The 15044-nt window shown below is 51.6% G+C and overlaps 1 protein-coding gene across 2 annotated transcripts in view; it reads left to right on the top strand.

Moving 5' to 3' along the window:
* Positions 1 to 15044, top strand: part of LOC147691749 (solute carrier family 22 member 20-like) — a 262080-nt gene that overhangs the window by 110002 nt on the left and 137034 nt on the right. The window contains exon 1 of one of the 2 annotated variants that reach the window (XM_086938032.1): positions 14391 to 14494. The exons of the other annotated variant lie outside the window; for it this stretch is intronic. The gene's annotated coding sequence lies outside the window, so the exon portion shown is untranslated. Of the gene's footprint in view, positions 1 to 14390; positions 14495 to 15044 lie in introns of those variants that run through there. 2 annotated transcript variants of the gene reach the window in all.

Below are 15044 nucleotides of genomic sequence, written 5' to 3'. Positions count from 1 at the left end.
ACACTAATATAATGTGCAGGGGGTGCGGGAGTAGCAAGGAAACAATTAAGCATGTGGCATGTCGCTGCCCCACACTACTTGACGACCGAAAAATCTTCTTAAAGAGCCAATGGAATAAACTTGGCATCCGCACGCGCCAAAAAGCTATCATTGCTTCAATGAATCTGGACAATTCACTACTCAATATTCGGTTCACTAAGTTTATGGCAAGAGCAGTAAGAATATTTATAATCAGAGAGAGCCAGCAAGTAAATAATAGTCAATTGTAAAAGGGCGGTCTAAGCCCTCTGCTACACCAAATATCAGCTGACAACGGCCTTTTCTCACAGGGATTACCTCTTGCCCCCCCGTGTGCCTGAAGAATATTTAAAACATCATATGTAGGGCCTTCAACACATTAATGGCCCCGCGCTATCAGCGGTACCAACCATTCATCCTCAACGACTAGGGTCTTGGCATGTGACTTTAACAGATGTTAAATCAGAAGGGCCAACCATGGACCCCACTGTTTTTAATTTCCCGCTATCAAGTTGCACTAATCAGATGAAGTTTTTTTTTTTTTTTTTTTTTTTTTAATTTTATTTTTGGTGCAGACAATGATAGCATATAACAGTTGCGTCAACAGCCACAGGAAATCAACAACATTATGTCATAGAACATTTTTCTGTATACACGGCCCATCAGCCCACAACCCGAGGGCCGGGCGGCGGTAGCTGGTAGCATAGAAGCCAGGTCCTGAACCTAGCCCTGTGACTGCACGGCAGGATATTCTGATCTGCTTTTCTTTCGAGTTTCTTCAATACAGGTTACCCCCCAACTCCCTAAAGGCACCCCTCCCCCCAAAACTTCGGCATTCGTGACTAAACCATGTGTACACAGGTCGTTTACCTCATTATGGCACTCCTATTGGCAGGCATAGCAGTGGTCGGTGCGTACAGTAGGAATGACTCCTTGAGATACAAAACACAATACTTCCCAGTTGTAACCTACATGTGCGTGTGCGGTCAGACACTCCCCCAACTCACCGGTCTCCCCCACCCTCTCCACCGCCCTCACCGTCCTCATCCTCAGACTCTGTATCCCCAGGGGTGAACAACTCCGCACTCGTACCATCCGAATCTTCGGCTGCCTCACCCAGCACTCGCATCATTCTCCACGCAAGCAGGTCGTCCTGCAGTTTTACATCTCTACGCACAGTCTGCATAAAGGTTTCCTCCGCCAGGGACCATTCCCCCACATCCCTAAGACAATGTGACATCTCCGGGGCCCTGTCCCATCCACGTGATGGCCACCCTCCTCCTCGCCAGTACTAGAAGTAGCTGTAACATCTTGTAGGGCAGATTACACTTCCTGGGCTTGGGGACTAAGGCTAACAAGCAGTGAAGGGGGGTCAGTTCCATCCGGAGTGCAGTAACTCTGCAAATGTGCGCCACCACCGACTGCCAGAAGGCGTACACCAGTGGGCAGTCCCATGCTAGATGAAGAAAGGAGGCCCCCGGCGCGCCACATCTAGGGCAGTTATCGCGCTTGTCCGGGGCAATACGCTTCAAAGCAACCGGAGTCACATACGTTCGGTGTAAGAAGTTAAAGTGTGTCAATTTGAACCGTGCGTTGCACGACACCTTCCGGGTGAGTGTACCAATGCGTTTGCGCTGTGTTGGGTCTAAGGCAACCCCCAGGTCAGCCTCCCAGGCCGCCCATGTCGGAGGAACTGGTGGCATGGAGTCCTGCCGCATGGCTGAGTACAATAGTGTTACCAGCCTCCTGCCCCTACCACAGGATAGGATGACATTGAGGGTATGGGACACAGGGGGCGCATCAGGGAATTGCGGCCAAGTGTCTCGTGCCATTGCATGGAGGCCCCTGTAGTGTAGGAACTGTCCCTCCCCGAGTCCGAACGTCTCTGTCGCCTGTTCGAAAGATAGGAACGTATCGTCTGGGTAGAGATCTGCCAACAGCTCGCACCCACCCGCTCTCCAGTCATGGAAAGGCATGTGTACCTCCATGTCCGCCACCGGGGCCATGATCCATATCGGCAGCTCTCTGTGAAAGGGGGCCCTCCGTAGGATTTTTTCCACAACACGCTGCCAAATGGCTGCGGTGTGGCGCACTATATATGGCAGCGTCGCATCCGCGCCCCTGCCGCGCATCAGGGCCATCTGTACCGCTCTTTCATCTGCACTACCCGCAAGGAGCCGAAGTTCCCAGGTGTCCGCATCCGCGAACCACCTGGCAGCTGGCAACAGCTGAGCTGCATAGTAGTAGAGGTCGAATCTCGGTGCCTCCAACCCCCCCTCCTCCCAGCTGCGGACCACCGTGTGCAATGCAACTCTACTACGCCTGCCCGCCCAGAGTAAAGACGTAAGGAGAGTATTTAGAGTGCGGAACATCCGCGGGGGAAGTGGGCACAGCGAATTCTGTAACACATACAGTACCCGCGGCAGCATCACCATTTTCGCCACTGCCAGACGTCCCATCAGGGAGAGAGGCAACGTGTTCCAGAATGCCACTGATTGTTGTAGGGAGTGCAATACCCTGTCCGCATTGCGGGCCAGCAATTGTTCATCGGACGATGCCACCTGTATCCCCAGATAGCGGAAGGCCTCCAGTTCCCACCGCAGACCCAGGTGTGGCAAGTCCCCGCGCGCGTCCACATTGCAACCCGCTAGGGGGAAGATCAGGGACTTCCCTGCATTGATACGCAGGCCCGAAGCTGCGCCAAAACGGTCCAGCAGCTGTAGCAAAGCTGGTAACGCGTCCTGCGGAGACGTTAAATAAAACAGAGCGTCGTCCGCATACAAGGACACCGTGTGGATGTTACTCCCCACTTTGATCCCCCATTGGTCCATTGTGGTGCGGACCTCCACCGCCAATGGCTCAATCGCCAGGGCGAACAGGAGCGGCGAGAGGGGGCATCCCTGACGGGTGCCTCTCTCCAACGCCCAGTCCTCCGAGCGTGCGGCCCCAAGACTGACTCTGGCCCGAGGCGCCCGATACAGTATCTGGATCCATTTGCAAAACACTGGCCCCAATCCCACCTGCTGAAGGACCTCTGATAGGTATCCCCAGCTAACCGTGTCAAATGCCTTGGCCAAGTCTATCGAAACCAGGACCTGGGGATCTTCTCTGCCGCGTACCTCATGCATAATATGGGTTAATCGTCGCAGATTCATCGCGGTGTTGCGCCCGGGGATAAACCCACACTGGTCCTGGTGGACCAACTGGGCCATGTGCGGTGCCAACCGAGCGGCTAAGAGTTTGGTTAGGACCTTGACATCCGTATTAATCATTGTGATAGGGCGGTACGCCGCGGGGTCACAACCATCACCGCCCGGCTTTAGGATCATGCAGATCTCGCCTTGGTACATCGTGGGCGGGAGAGCTCCATCCTCCAGCGCTGTAAGAAAGACCTGGAGGAGGAGGGGGCCGAGGACGTCTCCGAATGCGTGGTAGAACTCGGAAGGAAACCCATCTCCTCCTGGGGATTTCGCCGTCGTAGGCTGGCCATAGCCACCCGCACTTCGTGGAGGGTCAAAGCCCCATCTAATTCTTCCGCTGCTTCGCTCGGGAGGGCCGGAAGGGCCACTCCACGGAGGTAAGATTGATAGGATGCTTCCGTGACCAGCGGATCTGCCGTATAAACCTGCTGCAGGTGGGATTTGAGAATCCGCAATATACCAGACTCCGAATGCACCATGTTCCCGTCAGGGCCCCTCAGGGCCAGTATCCGAACCGGTGCCGATTCTTTCCTCAATATCCAGGCCAACAATCGGCCGGATTTGTCCCCTTCCCTGTGGAGTCGCTGTCTGAATTGACCCAGCGTGTATCTGTCGAGGCGCGTAAGGATATCGTGGACTTGCTCCTGGGCTTCCCGCTCCAGGGCCAGTTCCGGTTCCCCAGGATCTGGTGAGGCCTGGCGAGTCCGCAGGGTGTCTTCAGCCTCCCTCAGTTCGCGGGTCAGCTGTCGGCGGACCCCATAAGTAAGAGCCATGCATTCCCCTCGCACCACCGCCTTCAGTGCGTCCCACCTCGTTGACAGAGGCAAGTCGTCCCCCTCCCAGTTGAGGTCTACGTAGTTAGTGAGTGTAGTCTGCACATGATCTCTACCCAATGGGTCCTGCAGTAAGTCCGCAGGCATCCGCCATGTACGGGGGCGGCTGGGCTGGTCGATGTCCTGCGTAGCGCACATCACCGGGGAGTGATCAGACAGGAAGCGGGCCAGATGGGTGACCTTTAGGGAATACGACGCGTCTATATTCGCGGCGAGGACCCTATCTAGTCTGCTATGGGTGTCGTGTGTGGGAGTGTAGCAGGTGTACAGTTTCTGCGACGGGTGACTCTGACGCCACACATCTACCGCTCCCAAGTTCGCCATGACCTCGCGCAGTCGTGCCGTCATGCGAGGTTTCGTCCCCGCACGGGGTGGATGTCTGTCTAGGACCGGGTCCAAGACACAATTAAAGTCCCCGAACCACAGGAGAGGGCTGTCCACGTCCGACACTAAGACGTCTTGCATTTGTGGGTAGAAGGTCGCGTCGTCTACGTTGGGTGCGTAAGTATTAAGGAGTGTAAGGTCCCTGCCATTCAACTTCACTCTCAGCAGCAGGTATCTGCCCTCGATGTCCGCCTCTGCATACTGTACTGCAAGGGGGACCCCTGGTGCCACCCAAATCAAGACCCCACGCGCATATGTCGAAAAGGAAGAGTGAAAGACCTGACCCCGCCATTTTTTAGCCAGCTTTTGCGCCCCCTCCTCATTCAGATGCGTTTCTTGTAAACACGCAATCGAGATGGCATGCCTCCGGAGGAAGGACAGGACCCTATAACGTTTGGTACAAGTGCCCAACCCACGCACATTCCACGTTAAGAATTTGTATCCCATTTTTCCAGTAAGTGCCCCGTCGGGCCATGTAGTCTGCCGCCAAAATACCGCCTCCTAGGGGCCTGAACAGTGATACACATGATGCCTATACCAACATTTATAAACAGTACCCCCCCATCCACCCCCCCCCTCAACGTTGCAACATTTGCAGAACACTTCCCCCTCCCCCCACCCACGAGCAGGATAATGACAACAACCCAACCTGTCAACCCACCCATCCCCCGCTGGTGCCAGGACGTGCACAGCCTCCCCACACACCCCTCACAACCCATCACACACCCACACAACAACAAACTGCATACCCCCCCCCCCCAGCTCCCCGCAAGACCCAATGCTCACATGATGTACGCCCGGCTCCGGCCCAGCCGTAGTCGACCATGCAGGACCAAGTCCGACAATAGCGCCCCCGCCTCCCAAAAAGCAATCAGTACCCACATTGCAAATCTGCTGGCCTCCGTTTCTCCCCATTATGTAAAGTCTGGTGGCTCCGGGTACAATGTCTCACCAGTGTCCACCTATACCCCTCTCCCCCCCGAGAGCCGCCGCAGCCATCCAATGACAAAGTACATAGGGCTTCTACATCACCTCAGGGTGGGCCATTCACCTCCAGGGCCCCAGCTCCCCCAGTCTCCTGAATCACCAGGTCCGACGGTGTCATGTCCCTCACCGCAGCTGGTATCGTGTCCGGGACCAGGAGTTCCGCAGGTTCCAGCGGATTTTGAGACTCCGCCTCGGCCCCCTGCAGCAGGGGTTCCAGGAGCATTCCGCCATCAGGCCCCACCGTGATTCTAGGTTCCTCCGTGTGCTCCGACGTGGAGCGTCGTCTCCGTCCGCTTCGACGCCTCCGCTGCCGCTGGGGACGGCTCCCCCAAGTCTCCTTGGACCCACCACGGGCCCCCGGTGGAACCCCATCTCCCCTAACCTCCAGCCATTCCCAAACTTCCTCCGGCGATTCAAAGAAGTGCGCCTTACCCTGAGCCAGCACCTTAAGTTTGGCGGGATATAGCAACATATATTGTAACTCCATCGCCCGGAGCTTCTGCTTAACCCCCAGAAAGGATTTCCTCATCTCCTGAACCTGGTGGGTATAGTCTGGGTATATTGAAATCCGGCTATTTTCAATGGCCAGGTCCGGGTTCTCCCTTGCTGCTCGCAGGATGCAGTCTCGATCCCGATAATTCAATATCTTGGCAATCAGAGCTCGCGGCGGGGCCCCCGGTTGAGGCGGGGGAACCAGGGCTCGATGAGCTCTCTCGATAACAAACACTTCTGAGAGACCCTGTGGGCACAACTTCGCCCTATTCCATGCTTCCAGGAAGCGTTCAGGGTCTCCAGCCTCCAGCCTCTCCGGGACTCCCAGGACTCTAATGTTGCTGCGACGCGCCCTCCCTTCTGCGTCCTCAGCTCTCCGTTCCAGGGCACCAGTCGTAGCCGTAAGTTGTGTGACCGTCTTCCGGAGAGAGGCCACCTCCCCCTGTAGCTGCTCGATGTTAGCCTCCGCATCCGTGACTTTGTCCGCCACCTTACGGAGGTCCGTTCGCAGGAGATTGACGTCGATGGAGACTGTTTCAATTTGCCTCTCCAGCGCTGAGTGGGAGCCCTGAATAGCCTTTAGGAGTTCCGCACGGGAGGGCTCACCGGAGTCCCCGGGCTCCTCATCCTGGCCCGATTGGCGTGTAATCCTCTGGGGCGGCAGCCTTTGCGTGGTGTACTGGGTGATCGTATTGGCCTGTGACGAGCGGGACACCCTGTCTTTACGCATCCTCAGGATGATCCTAGTGCGGGGATGGCCCGCCTGTAGAGTAGCAACCAGTCCACCTCCGCCTCCACCCAGCCGGTGGCAAATTCCGCAGGGAGTCGCGCTCGAGCTCTCACCCTTGTGTAGTCAGCTGGGCGACCCCACTCTCCCAACACTCCCGTCACAGGCAGGTCGCAGGGACCGCGGGCACCGTCAGGAAGCTTCTTGCACCGGCAAGGGGGTTTCCGGCAACTACACCCCACCAGCGGGGCGGCGCGATCTCGTCGTGGGTCCCTGTGGCCTCCAGCGGGGGCGGCTCCGCGTCCCTTCGTCCAGTCGAGCCCCACAGGAAGCAGGCCCTTCTATGCTCCGCACCCGGCCCGTGCGGGCGGTTTAGTTCTTATGCCCCGATCACCCAGCCAGAGGTCAGGTAGGAGGGGGGCTCTGCTCCGGCGCTGCAATCAGGAGTCCAGCCTGCACCCCTCAACCGATATGACCTCCAGTGGCCCGGGGCCTCCTCCAAGAGTCAATGGGGCGCCCCCTCCTCCCCGCACTCCAGGAGGCAGGAAGGCCCGGAGGAAGCAGGACGGCCCCACACAGAGTGTCAGGGGCTTAATGTTGGTGCCTGCCCCGTCTGCGCCGCTCGCCTGTGCTCTCCTGGGTCCCCAGCCTGCTCCTACCCCACTGGCACACAGTTTCTGCCGGGACCCCGATCAGCAGGCTCCGCCGGTCACTCACCGCCTCCCCAGCCCGACGGCCGACCTCAAGATGGCGGCCCGGTGGGGGGAGGGGCACGCACTGGTCCTCGGCTCCCTCGTCGCCCCTCCGGTCCAGGAGAACCGACCGTCCCCCAGGTAGGCAGCGGCACAGCCAGGCAAGCGCACTTCAGGGCTCCCACACGGGTCCGGGGCCCCCTGACCTGTACTCGGGAGCCGCGGCCTGTTTCTCCGGGGCTGAGTCTCCTCCCGGGGCGTCCCTCGGTCCAGCGCCGCTCAACACGCCCTCGCACACGGCGTCGTCCCCCGGGTCAAGGTCCAGACCCGGGACAAGCTCCGTGACCGCTCTGCAGGCCCTCCGCAGTACGTCAGGATACGGCCTCCCCCGGCCGACCAGGCCCCGAACGCGGCCTCGCGTAGGCTCGGCGGCCGCACCGGATCACCGGAGTTGCTCCGCGGTCACACCGCCACTCTCGCCGGCTGAAAATCGGCTGGGGTGTTCCCCGCAGCTTCAGGGATTCCTCCGGACTGTCAGGGCTATTCACCGGAGCCTGGGCAGGATCACATACAGGATTTTACGGGTCCGCAGGACGGGAGCTGGCAGAGCTCACGTCCTGTCGGCCATGCTGCTTGGCCACGCCCCCTCCTAATCAGATGAAGTTAATATTTCACTAACAAAGATGGATGGCCAGGTCTTTTTAATTAATTATGGATGAATCTTTCTTTTCACTCCACTGTGATGATACGAATGGACTAAACGGACACCCTTAGGAGGATTCCCAGAGAAAAAAACAAAAAAACTAAACAAACGTTTTAAAGCTAAGATACAGCTCCGAGACAAAATGCTTGTCTCTTGCACTATGTGTAAATACTTTAGTAATATCGATACACTTTTTTTTAATCTTTGATAAATGTTTACCATTGTAATGATTTTTATTAATCAAACAATAAAGTTCTACCACTCAATCATGCTGACTGGGCAAGTGCACCCCCTTCCCAGTCCCTAAACCTTCCCTTTTCTTCATATCAGTCACCCCTATGGTAGGCCCAAGGGCAGGGTGCATTGTAAGTATAAGGTAGAACAAGCCCTGATGTAAGTGGCATGCCATTTTCGTTTTTCACTATTGCAAGGCTACCTGTTCTCCATAAGCCAGAACGGGCTGTTAGAGTTATTACATTTTATAATCCTAACTGTCTCAGAGAACATGGTAGAAATTCGAGTTTAGTATGCCTGAACTCAGAATAATAAAATACATCTTTTAGTAAAGTTTATTTTCATATTCTGTGTTTGCAAATACTACTTTTAGAAAGTAGGTATTTGCTTGTCTAACCATTCAAACCTGCCTCTGCTAGTTTGTGTATTTCTATGTCTGGTTTTGTGAGTGATAGGGCTGGGGAATTCCAGGAGACAGGCTAAGTCACCCAGTGGTGAATAGAGAGGTCTGCAGCTAGATTGGAGGGAGGAGTTGCACCTGAACCTTGAATAGGGCGGTGCCTGCCTTCCACAATGCTGGCTCGACCCCCTGGGGAGCGGCTGATGTCTCTGCCCTGTACACTGAAAGAAGAGAAGGAGTCCTGTAAACAAAGTGCTCCAGGACTGTACTTGCCTTCCACAATGCTGGCTCCACCTCCTGTGGGGTGTCTGATGTGCCTGCCCTGCACTGTGAAAGGAAAGGAGAAGTCTGGTAAACAGAGTGCTTCAGAACTGGTTTGGACTGGGCAAAGGCCCCACTCCCCTCAGAGAACAAAGGATTTTGGGGTATAAATATTGGGACCCTGATCCCATGAAATTAGGACACTTTGGACAACAAGAAGAAACCTTTACTGAGGAGATGAATCTGAAGAAACTGAGGAGAGACTATTCCCAAGCTGAAGTGCTGCTTGGGGGATTGGCCTGCAGTGGTTGCCTGACTGCCAAAGGAAGGAGAAAGGAACTTTGTGTACTTTACTTTCAACTTGTGAAGGATCTCCATGGGCTTGGAAAAGAGCTTGCCTCCTGCTGAAGTCTCAGGGACAACAGACTTCACCCCCCAGCTCCCCAGAGTTCTTTTGGAAGTGCCTGCTGCTCTTTTGGGCCTTCTGAGGAACTGCGTATCGCAAGGAGCTGGAAGCGCGACTCAACGAGAAGAAACGTGTTGCCGTCTCTGTGCCTGCCGTCACAACTCCAAAGGAGGGTGTCACCGCTGGAACTGTCGCACTGCACCGCATCGGAAAGACGCGTGCCGCAACAAAGAGGAAGCCTGTCGCCGTTGCTGCTGCTGCCGTTGCAACTCCGAAGGAGGGAGTCGCCGCTGTAGTTGTTGCACTGCACCGCATCAGGAGAAGAATCTCGCAACGAGGTCAGAGCGTGTCGCCGTCGCTGTGCCTGCCGTCGCAACTCCGAAGGAGGGTGTCGTCACTGGAACTGTCGCATTGCACCGCATCGACCAAGAGCACCTCGCATTCCCGAGAAGCACGCCGCCGTCGGAGCTGCTCCCGTCGCATCTTGGATGTCACCGATGTAGTTGTCGCATCGAGCGGAAGCTTCACGCATCGTGGGAAAAGAGCGTCGCCGCTGGAGCTGTTGCCGTCGCATCATAAGGGTGTCGCCGCAGCAGTCCACGCATCGAACCAAGAACTTCTCGCATCCTCGAGAAGCGTGCCGCATCTGGAAGATCTTCACGTCTTTATTTCTTTGCACCTGACTTTGCCGCATTTCCCATCGCTACAACATTGTTTGTCGTGGAAGCTCAACGCATCCTAAGGTACATTGACGCAGAGTGTTGCATCTTAGAACTGAAGTGAACTAAGCTTAAATCTACCATCTTAAACTAATCATAGTGTTTATTTTTGTCGTTTATGGTCTTGTGGTAACTCTATATAAAGTCTACTTATTTTTTATAGAAAACCTTTGTGGTGTCCATTTGTAGTGTTGTCACTGGGTTACTATATGTGGTAACAACTGCTTAACTTACATCGCCTCTGAAATAATACTTGACTGCTCGCGCCACACAGCCTAAAGGGTGAGCAGGAGTTATTTTAGGAGTGTAATCCCCTTGTCCTGACTAGAGGAGAGGGTCCCTATTTGTCACAGGTACCTACCTGTGCCAATTAGAGACCCCCAAATCTAACAACCACTACATGCCACTATGCCCCACTCTATTCTATCAAGCTGCACAGCCATGTGATTGAATTAATTAAATTAATTAAATTCAAATAGTTTTATCCTTTGTTTGTCTATATTTTCCACTTTCACTTTTAATCCCTTTTACAAAGTATTCAATTTGTTATACTCATTCCAGGGTTTTGCGACAATATTCACACAAACACAGGAGCACCATTGAGTTCCTCCTGTCACGATTTTATTAAAAGTAACCCAATGCATTTCGGGATTAAAAATCCCTTCATCAGGGGAATCTAAAATACAAAACAAATTATTTTACATAATGCTTGCAGCATTATTATAATCACATAACAACTGACAACCACATTGCTACTATATTTTCACAAACAGTTAATATGCCAGTAAACGTTAAATGCAGCATTGTAAATATGTATTAAAACATAACATGAAGATGGCACTCCACAATCCAGTATTCTAAACAGCAAACCTTTTTCCGAAACACCCATACAAATTAGCAAAAGTTGTATATAAACAGTAAACCTTTGTAGGGTGAACCAACTCTTTTACTTATATCACATACTGTTATCTATTCTTGTGTCCTTAAGCTGTTTAACCATTAGTCACTCTTACCGTGACATGTGTTAAAGTGCATCCCTTATTGTAAAGCTGAACTTGCTAAATGCCCATTTCCTTTTAAACAGCATACCGAGTTCCAAAAACACAGCATTCATATTTCATTGCGTGCCGAGGCACGCTTATCCCTTTCAGAGAAAAGCTGCATCATTGATTTAAAGCCTGTTAACAATCATCAACCCTCCTAACTACCCCCAGGGGGTTGATCAAGTGTATCTGCACTAGAGCTGTGAAACATATCTACATTGCAGGCTGTTTACATAGCGCAAATAAAGTTTTGAATAGGTTTAAACACTGGAAAACTGAATTACGCTGGTGTGCATCTCACCACCTCTAATGTCCACTCTTTTCTATGACACACTACTTCACTCTACTGCTCCACTCTACGCTACTCCACTCTAACACTCTATGCCACTCCACTGTATGCTACTCCACACAACAACACTATACTCCACTCTATGACATTCCACTCTCCTACACTACTCCACTCTTTCCTTCTCCACCCTACAACAATCTTCTCTACACCACTCCACCACACTCAATGACACTCCACAACACTCTACTCCTCTCTGACACTCTTCACCACTCAACTGTACTCCACTCTACACCCTTTCACTCTATGATACTCTACTCCCTACATGATACTCCACAACACACCACACCATTTCATTCTATGTCACACCATGGCACTCCACTTTACTCCACCCCACTCCAATCAACTCTACCTTACGCCACTCCACACCAGTCTATGCCACTCTACACCACTTGAAAACATTCCACTCTACTCCAGTGTATAAAACATTACTCCACTCTGCTTTACCCCACTAACATTTAGCCAAGCTGAAAAGCAGTCACCTGGTCTACAATATGGCTAAAACATATTGAAAAAGTCAATAGCTCTTGCATAGGTGAGACCTATTGGCTTTGCCAATGCTTGTTAAATGTTCCAAATATGATTACCCCAGCCCCCTTCTTTGTTATAAATTGTTGTCATTTTGAGTTATTCACAAGGACAACAACCCGCTAACAAATGGGAAAATGCATGTTATTTACACAGGATAAAATACTTTTTTCACATTTACAATATTATCTATTTTGTTGTATACATCTAGCGCTCACACATTCAGGATTCTGCTTCGGAGCACTTACAAAAGATAACATGATCACAAATCTTTCAGATCACTGCAGACAAAACTGTGTTAATGTGCAATAGCACACTTTCTATAATGTTTTAAAAAAATATCTTGATATGATAAGATCACCCCTTATATTTCCAAATACAAAAGGATAACTGCAGAGCACAGCTTCTTAAAGCAACATCTGCATTACTTTGTTTGTGCTTTGCCGCATGGGCTGTATGGTTGTTTGCTTATTTAGTATGCATTTACATTTAAATGTAGGCTCATATAATGCGTAAAACATTCCTTGTTTTGGAGTGATAGGAAGATAGACATGAATGCCCCGGTTACTTATTGATAATCTTCATTACCCCGAGTCCCAGTCATCCTGAATGCAGTCGTGAGTTCCGTCCTCCCACCCCGGGCATGGTGGTTGACTATTCCCTGTTGTTCTTGGGTTATTTGGCGTAGTATGTTACAGGAAGTGTTTCATTTGTTCCACCCTTTTGTGGTGGCTCATGGGTAACAGGGGATGTATGACGTTACAACGCATGCTTTTACCACGCATGCTGTTACAACGCAGATTTTACTACGCATACCATTACAACGCATAGCGCTTTGGGGTGCTGGATAGTGAATAGTTTAGTTTACAATTCCAACTCCAGTCCCCGTGGATACTAGGGAAGGTGTTGGATAGTAAATTACATCTATTCCCTATCCTAGAGCGCCCCCCAGCGCAATGCGTTGTAATGGTTTTCAGTGTAAAACCTGCGTTGTAATAGTACTGCATGGTAAAAGTTTTGTTGTTAAGGATGTTTCCCGTAACAGGGGCCATCTTGGGGGAACTTTTTTGAGTTTTCAGCCAGGGAACTGGTTTTGCAGGAAGGGAGAAGTATCACACGTAAGGACTGCATCCAGGAAGAAGGACGAGGAGGTAATGTGTGGTTTCTATGTGAAAACATACATTGTACTAAATCCTCTCCAGCACTGAATACTTGTCCATTTTGGGCACAACTAATGACGTTAACATCAGTACTAATGGACGGGGGAATGAGGAGTGAAGGATGAGGGATGAGGAATGAAGAACAAGGGACCAGGGTGCCCTAAATGAGACGTTAGTGTCTTAGGAGTATCTTAGGACATCCTCCTTTGCAACGTTTACTCATCATTGTTGAAGTGAGGCAGAGCAGTAATCAGTGAGGGTTGGAGAGTGAGGGGTGAGGGTCGAGGAGTGAAGGTTAAGGAATAAAGGATGAAGAATGAGGGTTGATTGTTGACGAGGTGGTGGGATCAGAGATGAGAAGTGAGGGATGGGGACCGAGGGATGAAAAGTACAGTACGAAGAGTGAGGGAAGTGTACAGCGGAATGAGAAGGATGACCAAGGGAGAAGGGAGGGAAGTGGACTGAAGAGTGAAAAATGAGAGATGAGGAAGCATGGATAAGGATTGAAAAATGAGAAGTGAGCAGCGAGGGAGAAGGAAGAAGAAAGTAGAACGCCCTAAGATGGATGCCGTACTTGTCTCTCACTGGGGAATTCAAGGCAGAGTTCCACAGCATCCTAGTTGCAAAAATGCAACCTATGTTCGAATTCCCAGGGTTTGATTAGCTGTGACTGAGAGGCGTGGGTAGGGTTGAGAAGTGAATGCTGATGGGAGAACGTTTCCAGTCAGTCTGCCCGTATATACTTGAAGCTTGATAGCGACAGCACTATGCCACTCAAGCGTCAACTATCCCAAAGAAACTGCAGCTTTACGCGTACAGCACTCAGACACTGCCAACTACTTCATTTCATGTAGCGCTTCATACGGCGCATTTGCCAATTCTAAACACTATAAATAACTGATGTTACTACTACCCTACTTAACAGTACTCACATTACTGGTTTCAGAAGGATGAAAAGTCAACGTGACTTGCTTTAGATCGTGGAAGGTGGCAGCAGTAAGCGTTTAACTCAATGAGACATCTGATTAACTAAGCTAGATGCTAACGAGTGACACAGCCGGGCGAATTTCCAAGAAGGGGCGAGAATCCCTGGCACAGAAAGGCCTCCTTCAGCACGTCAGTCTCACTCTTTGTGTCTCCTTTAAGCTCCTTCTCTTCTTGAGAAATAGTTCATTGTCTTGAGTGACGTCACGCCCTTTCACCTGAAGGATTGTGCAATATAGCGGGGTTCTCATTGGTAAGCCTGGTAACCCGTCTGCCTATATAATGAGAGCCGCAGAATTCGTGAGATGTAAGCATCCTGGTGCCCAGTACGTTTGGACCCCCAGCCCCCCAATCAAGTGCAGGTGGATTTCAGTCAGGTGAGTGTGGGTGACTGAGCGGGTTGAAGCCGTGCATGGGGTCCCAGGATAGTGAGACTGCACATAGAATCAGATTGGATCCTTCTTCATTCTGTCAACCCAGAACAGGTCTTTACCCACCCAACAAGTCATTTAAGCATCAGCAAAAACCAGTCATCGAAGGCTCTCTATGATCAGGCTGCTTCTGAAAGAATGTGTTTGCAGAGCCAAAAGGTGAGCGTGGCCCCCTACATGCTAGCAGCTCCTTTAGACAAGACCGCAGGGTATCTGACCAGAGTCATGGGTTATGGAAACGGAGTCTTCTGTTCTGCTGTAGGGCTGGCACAGTGAAATATTTGCTGTGCGTCCCAGTGGGTTTCAGCACCGGTTTGGATTATTCTATACCTAGCCCCTGCGACGGAAACTCAGGGCTAACAATGTTGCATTTTACGCTTTTCTGTGGTTTTTATGCTATGTATTCAAGGCATTTTCTGATTCCCTTTTTTAAGGAAATTATGTATTAAGAATTTGAGGGATGCATTGAATATGCTTTTTAATGTGGTGGATGAGG

The sequence above is a fragment of the Lissotriton vulgaris genome, chromosome 9, assembly GCF_964263255.1.
Source record: "Lissotriton vulgaris chromosome 9, aLisVul1.2, whole genome shotgun sequence".
Classification (NCBI taxonomy): domain Eukaryota; kingdom Metazoa; phylum Chordata; class Amphibia; order Caudata; family Salamandridae; genus Lissotriton; species Lissotriton vulgaris.
Note: the sequence above shows the minus strand (reverse complement) of the source record. Positions and strands in the feature narration are given on the sequence as shown.